At 34.5% G+C, this 17,814-nt stretch overlaps 1 protein-coding gene across 7 annotated transcripts in view; it reads left to right on the top strand.

Annotated features, from left to right (window-relative positions):
- LOC150100319 (poly(rC)-binding protein 3-like) overlaps positions 1–17,814 on the top strand; it is an 874,229-nt gene that overhangs the window by 156,142 nt on the left and 700,273 nt on the right. Inside the window, exon 1 of one of the 7 annotated variants that reach the window (XM_090403221.1) lies at positions 694–747. The exons of the other annotated variants lie outside the window; for them this stretch is intronic. The gene's annotated coding sequence lies outside the window, so the exon portion shown is untranslated. Of the gene's footprint in view, positions 1–693; positions 748–17,814 lie in introns of those variants that run through there. 7 annotated transcript variants of the gene reach the window in all.

Raw genomic sequence — 17,814 nt, forward strand, 5'->3', positions numbered from 1 at the left:
GAAACGAAGTTATTACAGTGTATAATTTCGACACTTTTTTGTCCGTGAAAATCATCCTATCAAAAAAAAAAAAAAAATTGGAACGACTCGACAGTGTTTAAAGGATTTCTGATATAAAATTTGAGTAAAATGCTTTCTGCCAAGGTTCCGTATTAACTTTCATACAGGCGGACGAATGGAACAAAAAAAAGTATCTTGCATATAGATGATTACACATATTGCGAAATGCGCAACCGAAAGAAAAAGGAAACTTACATTTGTGTTTAGAGTCGCAACATCCTGACTGGTATTAAGAACATATTTAGGATTAGAGGGTGATGGAGCTATAGATCCGGCTTGTCCAGGCCGCGGGTCGCATGCGGCCCAGGACAGCTATGAATGCGGCGCAACAAAAAAATCGTAAACTTACAAACTTTATGAGATTGTGACTAAAAAATACCATTAATAATACTACAAATACAATTTTAACATGCTATTAATTTATAAGCAATGAACTTTTGAATTTAACACGTTCTTTAGTAATGAGAGATTCATAAAATCATTCCCAAATAATTGTATTTATTCAAAATTGCCGCCCATGCAAGTAGTTACTTCTCGACATAATAAATGGCGCTAGCGCTCTTGCTTCCTACTTTTACCACGCAATAGATGTCTCTCTATGTGCGCCATGGGTACGCTGGTACGTTGTAAACAGTCGAGTTGACACCGAAGAAAGGTGCAGACGTTACGTGTGTTTGTGGCGATTTGGTGAGTAATTTTTTTAGTAGTAAAAATTTGGCGATTTGGTGATTATTAAACCTAGCTTTCTAATTTTCAATCTATTTTTTTTTTAAATTCCATCATGCCTTCCACAGCGTCTCAAAAGAAAACCGAACCAAAAAAAAAAAAATATATATATATATATATGTATAGAAGAAGGAAGATTGTTCAACGAAAAGTGGACAGACGACTACTTTTTTGTCCAGGCAAATACTAAGGCAATCTGCTTAATTTGTAGGGAATTTGTGCCAGTTTTCAAAGACTACAATTTGAAAAGGCATTACACACAAAAACATACTGCGAAATTTAGTGCCTATCAAGGAATGTGTCGTAAAGACAAAATAGCGGAACTGAAAAAAAAGTCTATCATCTCAACAAAGTTTTTTTAAAAAAATAACAACTGAAGCGGATTCTATTGTAAAAGTTAGTTATGTGGTTGCAAACTTGATAGCAAAAAAATTAAAACCGTATGCCGATGGTGAGTTTATTAAGCAATGTATGGAAACCGTGGCAGATATAATTTGCCCTGATAAAAAAGGGGATTTTTCTAAAATCAGTTTGTCTCACCAGACTAGAGCCAGGCGAATTGATGAAATAGGAAAATCTGTCGAAAACGGTTTGGAGAGTAGAGCTGCTAATTTTAAATTTTATGCTTTGGCGATAGACGAAAGTACTGATGCTACTAATACAGCTCAATTGGCAATTTTTATTAGAGGTATTGATGACGAATATAATATCACTGAAGAAATGGCTTCTTTAGTGCCATTAAAAGACACAACTAAATCAAGAGATTTATACGAAGCAGTGAAAAATACGTTAAAGAGATTTTCTTTGTCCATTGTGAACATATCTGGTATAGCTACTGATGGTGCCCCGGCGATGATAGGTAAAAAAGATGGACGTGTAAAATTAATAGAAGACGATGCAATTGCCCCCCAAAATTTAAGTATGATGAAATATCACTGCATAGTACACCAAGAAGATTTATGCGCAAAAGCTTTAAAGATGGATAACGTCATGCAGATTGTCATCAAAGCTGTAAATTTCATAAGGGCCAAGGGATTGAATCATCGCCAATTCCAGGAATTCCTTAAATTTATGGATGCTGACTACGAGGACATCATTTACTTTTCAGAAGTAAGATGGTTAAGTCGAGGTAAAATGTTGAAAAGATTTTATGATTTGCGAAATGAAATCAAGTCATTTATGGAATCAAAAACAAAATTTGTGCCAGAACTTGACGATGAAAACTGGCTCACAGATTTGGCATTTTTAGTAGACTTGACCGCTCATTTAAATGAGTTAAACATGCGTCTTCAAGATGAAAACCAACTGATCAGTACAATGTTTCAAACTATAAGAGCGTTCGAAATGAAACTGAAACTATGGCAATCTCAAATTAAGGCAAACAATTTTATGCATTTCGACACGTTGGCTAAACACGGTTCTCTGAAAAACGAAAAATATGCAGCCTTGCTTTTCGATTTGATACAGGAATTTGAGAAGAGGTTTCAAGATTTCCGGAAAAATCATCGATCTTTTGATATATTTGCGACTCCATTTTCAGTCGACATAAATATATTACCTGCCAATTTTCAAATGGAATGCATAGAGCTACAATCTGACACTCAACGTAAAGAAAAATTTAATCACGTTTCTTTACTGGACTTCTATAAGCTATATCTTCCCAGAGAAAAATATCCCTCGCTTCACAATCATGCCTTATTCATGTCATCGCTATTTGAAAGCACCTACATTTGTGAGCAGCTATTTTCAAGGATAAAGCACACGAAGAATAAAACTAGAACCGAAATATCTGATGAGCATCTTGAGAACTCACTGAGAATTGCAACTACTTCCATCGAACCAAATATCGAAGCATTAGTGTCTCAAAAACAATGTCAAACATCTCACTAATTTCATGTTGCTGTCTTGTCTTTTACTTTTATATATTTTCATGAATTAATGAAGTTCAAATTATTTAAATATGTTAACTATACATTTTACGTTGTTTTGCTCATCAGCTATCGTTAGTGTTAGTGTATTTTATGTGTGGCCCAAAACAACTCGTCTTCTTCCAATGTGGCCCAAGGAAGCTAAAAGGTTGGACACCCCTGCTATAGATGGTCTTATGCGGATTACTTGTAGTCATCGAATTTTGTTTCCATTTCTACTTTAAATTCGAAATTACTAATTTTATTCCTTTTACATCAGTTGATAGCGTGAAAAAAACATAAGAGATTAAACTTAATTTAGAGAGTACAGATAAAATTTTCTGCAATTAAACTCCATTATTCTTTGTGCACGATGTGTCCAAGATGAAAAAAAAAATATTCTCCATTGCAGTCGTGTTTGACGATTTGTTTGAAATCAAAGATGATTTTCGTTGGACTAAATACATTTGAGAAGATAAAGCTTCCCGAATGATTTCTAATCGGTATCTGTGGGACTTCCGCCTTGCCTTTTCCGCTAGTACACATACTGTATTGAGCTTTCATTGATATAAGTCGTTAATCTAGGAAATAAACGTTTTCATTTTATATATTATATCGACTACATGTAGGGGAGAATCTGTATGGCGATTTTTGAGATAAAAATGCATTTCATGCTAGTTTTTGGTTGGTAATTGGTGCCCTGGTTCTTCAAGATATCAAAACGGCGGGGATATTCCATTTGCTTAAACAATTAATATTCCGTTACAGTTTAGATAAGTTTAAAAATAACTTTGCTGGATTTTGTATTCAAATTTTATATCAATAAAAAAAATCCCAGGATGATATGAAAATTTATATTTATGTTTTCATACATGTATATTTCAGGATGGTGTCTGTTACTCATTTAAGTGTAATAGTGTTCTCTTTTTAATATACAGTATATGCAATATCCTCTTCTGCGCTCTAGTTAAGAAAAAAGTGCTTCTGCGAATTATGGCATTCTTCAGCGTTACTTCCGTGTTCGTTCCCTGTAAACGTATTTCCACTGCATTGCACAATTGATTGCTAGTAATGTGTACTAAACAGGTGCGGGAATATCATTACAAGGCTTCGACTCCTTACCTCTTCTACTTTCATTTCATTACCCATCCAATAAATGTGGTTTTATAAGAATGAGGCATACATCTAAGATATAACGGGCAAAATAAACTGAAATAAAATGCTAGGATGTAAACTAAACCCCACCTATTTTCATGTAATACTAATGAAGTAAATAACGCTGTATAATTGCTTTTATTAATTAATTTAACAAATCGGTGATTTTATTTTAATTATTGTCGTATATAGTTATGGTCATCGGCCTGGTTATCCCTTCTTCCAAGCTATGGGTTCAAATTTCACTGCCATGACCGTTTGTGAAAGTCACTGCCAGACGATTTTCCACGTCTGGTGCGAGAACATAACTTTGCTTTTATGGACGCCTGAAATGTCTGATTTGACAAAACTATCATCCTTGCCTTGTAGAGAAAGGTTTCCAGATTATCTCGCCCATAATCCACCTACAGTACCGCTGTATGATTAGTTTGCTTTCTTGGATTGAGATTCACATTTTTAAAAAATCGAAAAATCGTTGTGATCTCGAGAAAGGATATCTGTCTTACTCTTTATTATTTAGAATACACATTTTACACCAAATAATACCGTAATTTAAATGCGAATATTTATTGGAGTGATTAAAATCAACTTGAGCGTTCGTGTGTATCTCGTCATACGATACGTAATAGAGACGAATTCGCGACCGAGATCGTTCTGCGTGCACACAAAACTATTTAACTAGGAAAATAGTCATCTTAAGTTAAATAACAATTGATTATTTGGCATGAAAAATGCTTGCATTTAAAATACCCGCTTTTTTTAGTGGCAGTGTGTGCGTGTACATAAAAATGAGCTTCTCTTGATTCCACTTAGTTGTTTCCAGTGCATTACACCATTAATAAGCGTGTTTATAGTTAGCAAGTTAAGTTCATTTCTAGGAGACTTTTGCACAAGAACCCTTAAGAAGAGTCGCGTCATTTCTTTTTTAACTGGCTTCTGTGTATCTCCCTCCCCGAACTTCCCGAATCTCCCCTTTTGGCAAAGAAAGTCTTCTGTTGACTTGAATCAGCTCGTTAGTTTTGTTGACGCCGCACTGCTTAGAGATCTCCACGTGCTTAATTCGTAGCTCATGATGTTGATATTTTTTTTTTCCCTTTTGTTTTGTGGTTGTCCCTGAATGCCTATCCGTGCTTAGATTAGAAACAAACACGCAAGGAAAAAAAAAAAGAAGAAGCTTGCTTCCGTACGGTTTGTCTACAGTTGGCATTAAACGCTAAATTTTAATGCATTATGCGTAATGTTATGTTAACATAAATGTATACATAATATTATGTTAACATATTTGTTAACATGTTATTAACATATGCTAATATTAGCATACGTTAATAACATATAAAATGTGTTAATTATAAAGTAACATTACCATATGTTAATAGCAGGTTATTATTAACATGCTAATATGTTATTAACATGCTTACATAATATATTTATGATGATTTTAGTAACTATTTTCTGTCATTATATACTCTGAAACTTAAAACTCCGAGTCCAGTATATAATCTCCGACTTTAGACATCGTGATTAACTTTTTATTTTTATATGAATTCCATCACGCCAGGTTGTATATAGCAATATTGGTACATATGCTGTTTTATTAGTATTAATTAATATTAGCATATGTACCAATATTGCTATTAATGCTATTAATTGCTATTAATTTAACCCATCAGTATTACTATTAATGCTGGTGGGTTAAAGGTTAGATAATCCAAGTCGTCTTCTAGTTCCGTGACGAAACACGGAAACTTTTTTCATGCGTCGTGCTTCCAGCAAACAGGGTAGCCTCACATCTGGCAATGTTCATTCTGGCACCTAAATATATGAGCATTTACCCATGCCCTTGGTGGAATTCGATTCCACAGCCTGTTGAGTATTGCATACGCCATCGACTCACCCGCTCAAGCTGGTAGATATTTTAAGCTTGTTTGCTCAAATGTATCGAAGAAAAACGAACAAAATCAAAATTTTGTTTGTTTTTTCCATAAATGGACTTAACGCTATCGGAAGAAACAGCTAATAGCGATAACAGGCGCAGATGGATCAGAGTCTGATGGTCTTAATTTGTAACTCCTCAGCATAAGAAAGGATGGTCGGTCAGTTATATATGCAGAGTTTAACAGTCACTCCTATAATGCTTTCATATTTGTGTTAGCGTTGATCTCCTATTCAGCACAGAGCAATAGAAATAATTTTTGATTTTCGTTGATATCTTGTTCCTAGTTTTTCGATACATGATCGATCCAGTTTTAGTGGAATTAATCTCAAGCATTGAATCATGTGTGTTCTTTTTTTAAGACGGCGGGAGAATTCACAAACAACTTTTCCCAACAAACACATGCCATTTGTGCGACCTTTTGTTTGATAAATAATGCGTACAGTAAATATCCCCGCTTTATATTTATGATTTTCATTTATGGCCAATGCCCATTTATAGGACGTTGTCCGACTGCTGCCATGGATCAACCAATGCTCAATTTTTGTTGGAATCCGTTTATTTACGACATTGTTGCTTGTTGCGCCTTCTCTCTGTTTCGCTGTGAATTGTAAACTATTCAGAAACTATTGTTATTGTTAATAACGGCAGATAAAAATCGGCCATTATCAGCTAAGATTAAAATGATTAAATTTAGTAACGATGTATAGAACACAAGATAAGGCGTAGGCTAAACTTACCATGGACTACTGTGTAAAAACAAAGTTCTCAGTGAAGTGAAAAGTGGTACACCAATTAATACTATTATACTTATTTCCGAGCGGGCCTGGTTGGCCGAGTAGTTAGCGTTTCCGCTCAGCAGCTAAAAGGCTGTGGATTGGAATCCCGCCTAGGACATGGATGTTTCACCTTCATACATTCATGCACACAAACATCTGTACACTCTCCCAGTATGGAGCTGTCACCATCGCAGAACTAGACCCAACCTTCCCGCAATGGGAGAGGCCTTTACCCAGCAGCGGGAAAGATACTGGCTGAATATAATATCACTTATTACCGAAACGAAAAAAATTAAACTTTTCCAAAATAAATTCTATATTTACGTCATTTATGCAGATATGCGACTGCTATATTATTAAACAAATAAATAACATAAATGAGGTAATGATTCGCTATACGCCTGCGATATGGAACCTAACGCAGTACGCTTGTATTTCAACACAAATTGATTGATTAGTGTTCTTATTCATTATCAGTATATTATAATTGTGAAAATCCGGATTTTTCATGTCGCAAAATAGGCAAACCAACCAGAAGAAAAGATATGAAATTTATACACATAGAACACTGGCCTCATAGCCTTAGTTATTTTGGTTGTGAATCAAACAACCGACCGTCGTCCATCTTGATAAGATTCTTTAAGACCTTCTACAAAAACCTATAGCAAACGTTTGTTTTTTAGTCGTTTACACTATATTTCAATGATAAACTTAAATGTAATGTATCCTTTATTATGAGTTTTCCACAAAATAATGGGTATTTCTGCGGCCATTTCGAAGATCGTTTTTAGACAGCCGAAAATTTGCAAGTGTTTATTCATAAATAAAATAAATATGTTTTGAGACAAATTTTTTATTGTTTACATAATCAAGACTTCAGGATTCGATTTTTTTTTCACTCATCCACATTTGCTAGCATGAAACTAAATGTGTTTGGTACAATTTCGCCTTATAATTCCTATTTGCCTAGCCAAAGCAGATAAAACAAGGACTGTATTCTCGTAAACAGTTCATCTGAAATGAAATTATCCACAGATGGATTCTTCTCCAGACAAGATTGTCTTCAAAATTTCCATTAACCTCTTTATTAGTATTCTGTGTTTATTTCGAAAACAACTAACTTTATTTGGGAATTTCTGTATTTACAGAAGAATTAAACTCGATTTCTAAACTTTTTCTTTACCTTATTCCACTGATTTTTGAAATAACGCAATTTTGAGTCAGCCTCTTCGGTCCTTTCGTTTTTTTCAGTCAAAATCAATTTCATTGTTTCTGTTGACTTCATGAATCTTAGATATCACTATAGCATCGGTAATAATACGTGGGATTTAAATCATTTCGAATACCTTTTTCTTTCTTTTGCGCTTGCAGTAAAAACTGAATTGAATAAAGTCACGTTGTTCTTTTTTTTTTTTTTTTGATAACTTTTCCATCTTAGTCAGTCTCAAAACAGGCAAATCGGTTTACCAAAATAACTCGCGCAACTACCAGGCATAATACACTGGACTCATAGCCCTATTAGCGTCGTAATAGGGCTATGAGTCCAGTCCAATACGTTATAATAATACGTGGATAAACCACGTATTATTATAAAATAATAATACGTGGATAAAGAGAAATAAAATAATTTCTCTTTATCCACTCAGATAAAGAGAAATTTAAATGCTTTAAAAATCACAAAATATTTTCTTATACTGCGGATAATAACTGTTAGAGCACTACTTTCTAATATATTTTCCATATAAGCATCATATACCATACACCATTGGACTTTCTTTTAATTTCACAAATCAGCGCCATCTAGCTATATCTGTCAGCGAATTAGTGGAGTTTCCACTACATTTTTTCCCATTCGTTCCGTAAAAAGGGAAAATTTGTTCATTCAGCTAGATAATCTGCATAGAGCCCTTAAATCATTCTTGGCTATTAGCTGTCTAACAGTAAGTAGTGCGGTATAACTCTTAAGATACTTCAAGAAGTGAGGCAGCTTCACTATTATATCACAAATATTTTCAAGTGAATTTATAAAATAGAACTTTGAATTCGGAGAAAATCAGATTTTTCAGTGTGTACCTATATAACTTGAGCATGCTTCGGTTTCATTAGAATTGCAGTTGAGTTTACAGGAGTATTTGGAATTCCTTCTTTATGATTTGCAAGAAGATTCATGACCAGCCGGGGACAGTGCACTGTGATCAAATAGAATTCTTCGAGGATACAGGATATCGAGAAAAAAATTTAACGTGTAACAACGCAAAAAATTATAAATGTGCATTTTATATTGTATTTTTATTTTTTTGAAATTTATTATTTATTTTATATTTTATTTATTTATTTTTTTCAACCTCAGTCACATTTTTCCATCGATGAAGCAATTTAGTTTGAGAAATAATTCGCCCAGATCCGCTCCCTAAGAGACTTTTTTTTATTATGTTACTTTCCATGTAGTATATATAATTAATTATATAATTATAAGCTTAATTAGTATGCATACATATTTCATAATACTACTATACACGTACTTAGTAGTTAGCAGATTTTTTTTAAAAAAAAAAAGCTGTAAAATTCGTTTTGTCTTTGTCACTAGCGTAAGCAATAATATAATTAGTTTTGAAAAAAAAAATACACACACATATACACAAATACATATATATTCCGGACACTTGCCTCATCGTCTCGCTCCTTACAAAAAAAAAAAAAAAAAAAAAAAAAAAATCTTTAAACAACAAAAGAAAATCATGTCACTGCTATGACTAAATAGTATCGTACTCATTTTTGTAATACCCACCAAAAATGTTGCGTTTTTTTTTTTTTTTTTTTTTTTGATATACAGTCCTTCAGAGTAGTTTTAAATTGTGTTTCACTTGAATTTTTCATGAAGTGGAAATTAAAGTTAATTTCAAAAATGTGCCTGTTCTTTTATCTCTTTTGCCTAGCATAGATTGTTATAATGTAGTTGCTGTATTTTCATTTAATCTTCGGAATGTAACTTTACTGTCTTTGGTCTTTCTATTTTTTTTTAGTTAGTTTTTATTTGCATTTAACAGTTTAGTCATCTAGCAAACTTAGAAACAGAAAAAAAAATGACGTAAGAAATTGTATACACTTCCTTGGTAGAAAGTTCGTATATGCTTTTGTGTACTTGCCATTAAAAGTTTTGTTTTCCAAATTCATGTACAGTAGTGTGACAAGCTATTACTGCTGCCAAGGCATACGTGCATAATAAAAGTGGAAACACATTAAAGTTTTTCTTGTTTTCGGGGTTTGTGTTTTAATGTAACATTATAAAAGCAAGAGAATTTTCTTTCTGTTGTTTTATTTCAACGGTTTCAGTTAATTTAACTGATAACTTGTGAAATAACTTATTTTCCCGCTGTTTTGTTAATTCTAAATTACATGCTTTGAGGAATCATCAAGGGATATCAATTCTGTGTGTAAATTCACTGTTAATACGATATAATCAGTTTTTTCCCTTCACCTTTTCTTTCAGAAATCTTACCTGTGGTTGATATTATTTCATATAATTCATGTAATTCCTTCAGTATGCATTGCCAAATTTCCAAAAGTGACAACTCATGTCTGAATTTCCCAACTTCGTAAGTGAAAGGTGGGTAACCTTGGTGTTACCCACCTTTCGTGCACGCACGTGCATAGCGAGTAAGTTAATTTAAGCAATTCGGCGACTTTGGCTTGTTGAGCGCGTTACAATTTGGCCCTCGTCTCACGCACTTCCGCTCTTACCAAACTACAGTTTATACTGTTAGCCCAAGGGCAATACCCTTTATAATAGCGCTTTCCAAACTCCCCCCCCCCCACGACATCCATTTGTTTATATTCGTGTCTTAAAAATTCTGTGGTGCATTTGTTCCTCTGACAACATAAGTATTGAATAATTTTTTATAATTACAGCATCGTACTATATTCATTATTTTATTCTCATCTAGGGATAAAAGGTGCCCAAAGAGTATTAAATATTTTATGATTATGGGTGCCAGAATTATAGATGTAATCCTGAATCATAGTTATGATCATAGTGTTCGGTATTACTCCGCTAATTGTTATACAGACGCATCACTCCAGATATGATCACGTGATCGTCTTATGACGTTCACTTTTTTATGAAAACCTAAAATATTGCACCAATGATAACTTTTGCATTTTCCGCTAGCGATCGGCTATGTCTCCCACCAAATCACTTGACGTTTCAGCAGCAGAATATGTGATCTTCCTGATATATCCCAAGAAAGTAGCAACAAAAATTGATAACACCCAATACACCAGAAACTAAACCATTAATGTTACAGTGCACTGTGACGTGTGCCTCATATCTTTTTAATGAATTTAGCGTCGTAAATATCTCAACAGGAAGGAACTTGTTTGTTAAAGGTTATTTAATTTATTAACTACATAAGGTAAATCTATAAGGTTGATTATATATATATATATATATATATATATATATATATATATATATATATATATATATATATATATATATATATATATATATATATATGTATTCTTGGTTTGAAGACTCCTAGCTAGTTAGAAACGAAATGCGGGCTTTTCCTTGCACTTGAAATTTACAGGTATTTTAGGTATTAAACGAACTAATGGGGCATCTGTTTTTACTTTAATTGCTCGAAAAATGAATAACAAATTGTAAGTTTTTTTAAAAAATAAATTAGATCTAGTTATCGGATTTAGCAGGGATTTTCATTGATTATGTATACTTATTTATAGAGATTATCTGAATAATCGCATCGCATGCAGTACGGTTATCATTCACAAATCGACCGTTTTCGAAATATTTTAATAACAAATGCTAAAATTGATTTTAAAATATACAACGTATCAATTTCCTGGTAAAACTAGCTTTTGCTATGATGATCAATAGTTGTTTGGGCTGTGTTGTCCTTATAATTAGCTGGAAAGCTTCTAAGCACATTGCAGTATTATCTAGTACCTCCATACCTTCAAGTAGTGAAGATATGGAGGATCTAAAAGGTATATTTGGAAATCCTAAGAGTAGACCTGAGTGGGAGCCTCCGTAACTCAGTCGGTATCGACAAAGCCCTTTGGTCGGAAAGACCCGAGTTCGATTCCCGTCAATGACACGAGGAACCTTTATCTGGTCTCTTTCGACTAAAGATGAGTTAGCCGGTCTTATACGGAGGTAGGGGATTTTTTCACCCTGAAACTCGGGCTTTTCGTCCCCCCAGAACAGGCAAATCTTCCCCGTGAACACATATGGATTACAGTCAAGAATACGTACCAGCGTATGCCGGTCCCGATCCCCGATAAAATTGGGGGGTTGGGGAAAGCAATGGTGAACTACCCTGTAAAAAAATCTCACCAGGAATACGTTTGGTGGGAAATGCCTACAAAGTTACCTACGGTCGGAAACGACTGAAAGGGAAAATCAGATCAGATCATAGAGACCTGAGTGATGTAAGACGTATGGAAGATCAAGGGCCATAGACATATAAGGGATGTAAGAGAGGGGATAAACAATGAGATGTTGGTGCGCAGTAGTTCCTGAAGGAATACAAGTAACTGATTCTGATGGATGTTTGTTGTTTCAAGTGGATACATCTGACTACAGCATCCAGTTTTCTGATACCTCTGATACTGACAGTGTTATTAATTTTTAAGACTTCATTTAACTATTTCGACTTTAAAAAAAAGTAGTCTATTTCAAAGTCTAAGCATAATTTTTGACATTGGACTTTCAAGGGCTAGAGTAACTTTTTCTAGGCTTTTTTCAAAGGGTTTTCATTTAGTTTCCTTTGGTAAAATCCAAAACAACCAACTAGTGTTAATGGCCCAGTTTGTTTTGCAGGAACGAAAGTGTTGGTTGAGGGTGCAAAAATTCAAAAATTTCTCAAGGCATCCATGTGGGTAACTGAATGGTAAATGCAAAGAAAAGTTCACATGAATTATTAAATTACGAGATATTTTGTATTAATATATCAGCGAACTATCCAGTTAAGTTTGATTATTCCAATAAGGCCTTATTATTATATATATATTTTTTAAAATAGTGTTTGTTTAATTTAAGTGAAAATATAAATTGAATGTCTGCGTATCTAGCAAGGGCGTTCAGTTTATGGAAAGTTGCATTCACTTTAAAAATGCATTAGAAAGATAGATCTATCAAAAGAATAAAGACGGTATGTCAGTTCAAATGGAATTATTGACACATGAATCATACTTCCATACTATTGATGCCAAATTAGTTCATGTAGCAAGTTAATTACGTAATTATTTCACTTTAAATAGCTCATCTTTATTTATAGATCTGGTAAATAACAATCCGCGAACTTAGAGGTACGTACTTTAAGGTGCAAACCAGTAGACATTTGGCAGCTGAACTCAGACTCAAAAAGTAGCGACAACTTCACTGTCGTCTTTGTTCCAAGGTTTGAGTTGGGCTCTTGCCCAAATTTCGGAGAGAATGGGCTGACACAAGTTTCAGCTATGAAACTGATTGATAGCTTCCAGACGTGAACATCCAGGGATAAACAAAATAACTTCTTAGGATCTAGAGAATGATTTAATTCATGTCGTAGAAAAATAAATTATACCATAGTACAGTTGGACATGACAATGACGTCATCGTTGCATATTCTGTAAAGATTAAATTACCACATCATTACCATATGAATGATTTTTAACTATCAATGGCATCTATGGAAGTTCAGCGAAAAAAGGCATATTACCTTAATTATTTTGATAAAGACTGTTGAGAAATTAGATATTAAGAGGTTTAATAGCGTGATGGTAGAGTTCGCGATAGTTTCTTCATGAACAGGTGCTACGATTTTGCTATTTTCTCGCAAGTTTGTTGGGACTTCCTTTAAAATTCATTGCACTAGAAAAACTCGAAAGCTACTTAACTGAAAGATGTTTATGCATGGTACGTTGAGCTGAATTCATTTGGTAACCAAGCTATTTGGAACGTAATCCAGGAACATCAATTCGTGATATAAAATAGATTGAAAAAAAAATCTCTCCCTGTAGATCCTGAATTTTACTTTAGAGCAGAGATGCGTTTTGGCATTTCCGTCGTAACCCCAAAACTAGTTTCCTGCTTTAGTAAACTTATATTTCATACAACATAGGCAGTTTTCATTATCGTGTGTTTTAACTTTCAACTTTGCATTATTACATCTTTTTTTCATACATTCTTTAGCATGCTAAAATTGGATTTGGTGACTTCCAGTATTTCCTGAGCACAATCAGTAATTCCTGAAGTCTGCAAGTAGGAAAATTCTCTATCAAAAGACAGCAGTGGTGAAGATGAGCTCTGTAAACTTGAAGTTGCGGTGCTACTCAGGACCTTTACAACTCAGGTGTTTTAACTGATTTAGAAGAGAGCTGGGTGGAATTGTATGCAGTTGCGAAAATATTTGTTGAAAAATGTTCAGCAGCACTGTATTTTCAAGTATATCGCGAATTGGTGAGAGAGAGAGAGAGATAATCAACTTAAGTACTGCTTTCTGTAGTGAATCGAAGTTTTTAGGAAACTTAGGGAGACTACACCGAATGTGAAAGCGTTAGTCAGTGAGTGATTTCTATCGAGTTAATGGATTTTCAGAAGTCAAATATGCCTGGATTGAGAGAAAAATTCTGAATAATTCAGTGAGGACGATAATGCGATATGTTTATGCCCAAGAGAAATATTATCCCCAAAAAGATCTCTTGGCCAGAGATAAGGATAAGTAAGGCTGGAAGAAAAGCATTCTTTCTCTGAGAACCAAAACAGGATCGAATTTTGAAGTATTAAAATTAACAATTATTTCAGTATCCCATTTCACTGGAATGGTTTGTAAATGGAAATCAGAATTTAGGGTAGATATTCAAGGTTTCGTGATTTGTATAGTGCATCGTTCGTCCAGTGAGAAGCGTACGATGTACAGACTTTACAAGGTTGTCTTTGGTATGTAGAAGTAAGCTAAATAAGAGTCCTGTAGAATCACATCAGTAGTTGCAGAATTGAGGATAAAGATCCACATACATCACGCGTAATGTGACTGGTGTGAAAGCTGATAATCCAGTTTCGGAAGCCATATCATAAGAGTGGACCTTGTTTAAATAGGTCTTTATGTGAAACCCGATCCAGTGTTTTAGGATAGCAGAAGTGATTACTCAATAAGGTAACATTGAAATTGCACCGGTCGATAAAATGTACCCCCCCAATGGTGTTAGAGTATAACAAAGACTTGGCGTTTCTTCTGAGAGATGTGGATGCTCTTAATTCGATCCCTGCCTGCACTGGCAAGGATCGAATTTCTGATAAATCTCCTCTTGGCTGGGGATTTATCCCTGGTTACTTAATAAGTCATACAACGTAACGTAAGCAGAGGATTTAGTTGCTGCTGACCCACCGAAGTTCACACTTCACTTAGTACCTCAGTAACATCAGCGTCTTGAAGTCCAAGACACTGATGTAACTGAAAATCAGTTACATCAGCATTTTGGACTTCAAGGTTTAGCATTCATTATGCCCAGCAAATCGCGCATTTTGTTTTGGCTGTCCCAAGAAGAATGAACTCCATTTTAAGTCTTCTCCATTCTGTATACTTCGAATTCCAATTATCTGTAATTATGTGCTCAAGGTGTACATGATGTACACCTTGAGCGTATAATTACATTAATCGATGTACATGAATGATCCAACCAAGCATTTAATAGGTGGTTATGCATTCATGAATATACAGGCTGTTATAAGTTAAAAATCGCGGAATGGGAAATGACCGTGTAAAATTACTTTGTTCTCAATCTGCTTATATTTTCAATCTGCTTATATGCTGTAACTAATAAATTGATTACCGTTTATGTCATGCCTACGTTTTTTTTTTTTCGCCTTAAACATCCTGGAAAATCAAAATTACAGGATTTGAAGCCCAGTTTAACTAGTTAGTACTCTTGAATTATCATATTGATCATTATTGATTATTAGTTGCAATTAAGTATCTTTTGATATAATGATCCATGAATTAATACGCAAAGTGCATTTATATAATGGTAGTGTTGTGTTATTAAGTAGCCTGTCCTGTTAATAGTAAAATATTCCCAACAAAAAGTTGGCGAAAAATTAAGTTGGTAAATTAATACTATGATGTTTAGGTGAATATGTATGGCTTAGTGCTATTAAAATATCATTTAGTATACTGCCCCTTACTGGGTTATTAAGAATGGTTTGTTACTATTGAGCAAAAGTAGCCAAATCTCGTTTTATATAACGATTTATCCGTATGCAGTAATATTCAATAGTGTCCTTGATTAGAACTGATAAGTTCCGCAATATCGATATGAGAAGGACTAATGAAAATGAAGAAAAGCTGAAAATGTTTCATTAAAGTGTGCTTTGCATTGCAATAATGTTATTAATAATCACACTGTTTTTTTATTTATATAAGTAAAGTGAAATGTAGAGGGGGGGGGAATCTAGAAAGGTATTGAACACATAATCACTCCGACTTCTTTATTTCTCTGAAGCTTGAATTTTTGCAGTCTAATTACCTACACACACACACACACACACACACACACTGAAGTTATCCTTCTTGAGCTTTAAGATTATTTTCCTTAACTTCAATTTTAATTACTCAAACTGGTCTGGCTTCTCTTCTCTATTTCTACTGATCAAGCTGGAAGAGACATCAAAATATTTTTGTTCTTTTTAACGATGTAGTTTAATTTAACGATTAACACTCTGGAACTTTTCTTAAATAGTTATCCCAAATAGACGCCAGCACCTTCTTAGTAATCGTTAAATTAAACTACGTCGTTTTTCCTTTTAAGACGGGACAGGACATAGTAAAGGAAACATGGATAGTCGTTCTCAGTCTCATGACCCTTGGCACTCTGTTGTTACCAAATTGGACGGCCTCAATGATTTCTTACTTACTTTTTGATGTTAATACGTTTTAGTTCTCTCAATCCAAAGATCTTTAGTTTCATATTCCACTACTTCAACCACTAGCTGAGTCATGGTTCTACAACCAGCGTTTCGAATTAATCCAAGAAAAAAAATAAGCATTATCCAAGTGGTTCGCATCCCAAGCTCCACTTCGCACTCATCCTATACTGCAGCCTGTAATATGTAATAAAACGACAGTCGACCCTTCTGGTACTTCGCCAAGGCTAGCGGTTGCAACATTTGCCCGTTAACCTCACATCCACATCACTTAAAGATGAAATTTACCCCTAGGATTAGTCTACTCCTTTAGCTGTTGTATAAATGATCATTGCAAATCATTTCTCTATACCAAGAACAATTTATTGCTCTTGGTATAGAGAAATTCCTCTTTTAAGCTTTTTCTTTGAGCATCCAAACCCAGAAATCTACTGGGTTTGGATGCTCACAATTCTCCTAATTAATATAGTACCTCCGAAGTTGTCTTCGAAATTTACTCTGCAGAGTTAACACCATCTTATCACCTGCAATGTCATATTCTTCTGGCATCTGCTTAACGTCATGGGAAAAAAAAACGATATTCAGCCCATTCTTGAATAAGGAGAAAAGTCAGCCATCAAGCTTCACCCCATTGTTCTTACCTCAGTCATCTCGAAAAAATAATCAACTACCAATTTTTCAACTGTCTGGAGGCCAACCAGATAATTATTGAACTCCGATATGGATTCCGCCACTCTCGCTTCCACCTCACCATACTCCTTTTGGTCATGAGTAATGGAAAGGCTTGGAGACACGTGTGGTCGCTTAGAGCATTTGATCCGCGCGTTACAAATGTCTACTCACCAAGATACCATTTTCTGATCTGTCTTTCACCGTTTTGCAGTTGGGTTGCCAATTTCCTCTCCAAATTTACTGACCCATATCGTATCAGGGTTCTGTACTTTAACCCGAGTTCTTCCTTCGTGTTAATTACCTTCCCTCACTGTCCTCACATCCTGTCTTTAGTCTTTTCACACTTCACTGTCCCCTTCTTTATTTGAGGGGAGGAACAGTTTTGAGCTAACTTTCACCTCTATTCTTTCCTACTATAAATACATTCCGTCCTTAGAATCCAGCCGCCAAAAACTTTGTATCCTCTTCCGTTCAAAGCACTTATTGCATCTAAGATTGAGAAAATGTTTCTCAACCTTAGATGTCTCCCCTCCCTAATTGCAATCACTTGCTTTCTCATACGTGTTCTTTCTACCTCCCCTCGAGACATTACAAGAAAAAGAGTGAACCATATACTGAGAAATTGGCCAATGTGGCTTGTTAATAATTTCACATTTT

This window comes from Typopeltis vanoorti, chromosome 13 (genome assembly GCF_054136105.1).
Source record: "Typopeltis vanoorti isolate ZY-2024b chromosome 13, IOZ_Tvanoo_1.0, whole genome shotgun sequence".
NCBI classification, from domain to species: domain Eukaryota; kingdom Metazoa; phylum Arthropoda; class Arachnida; order Uropygi; family Thelyphonidae; genus Typopeltis; species Typopeltis vanoorti.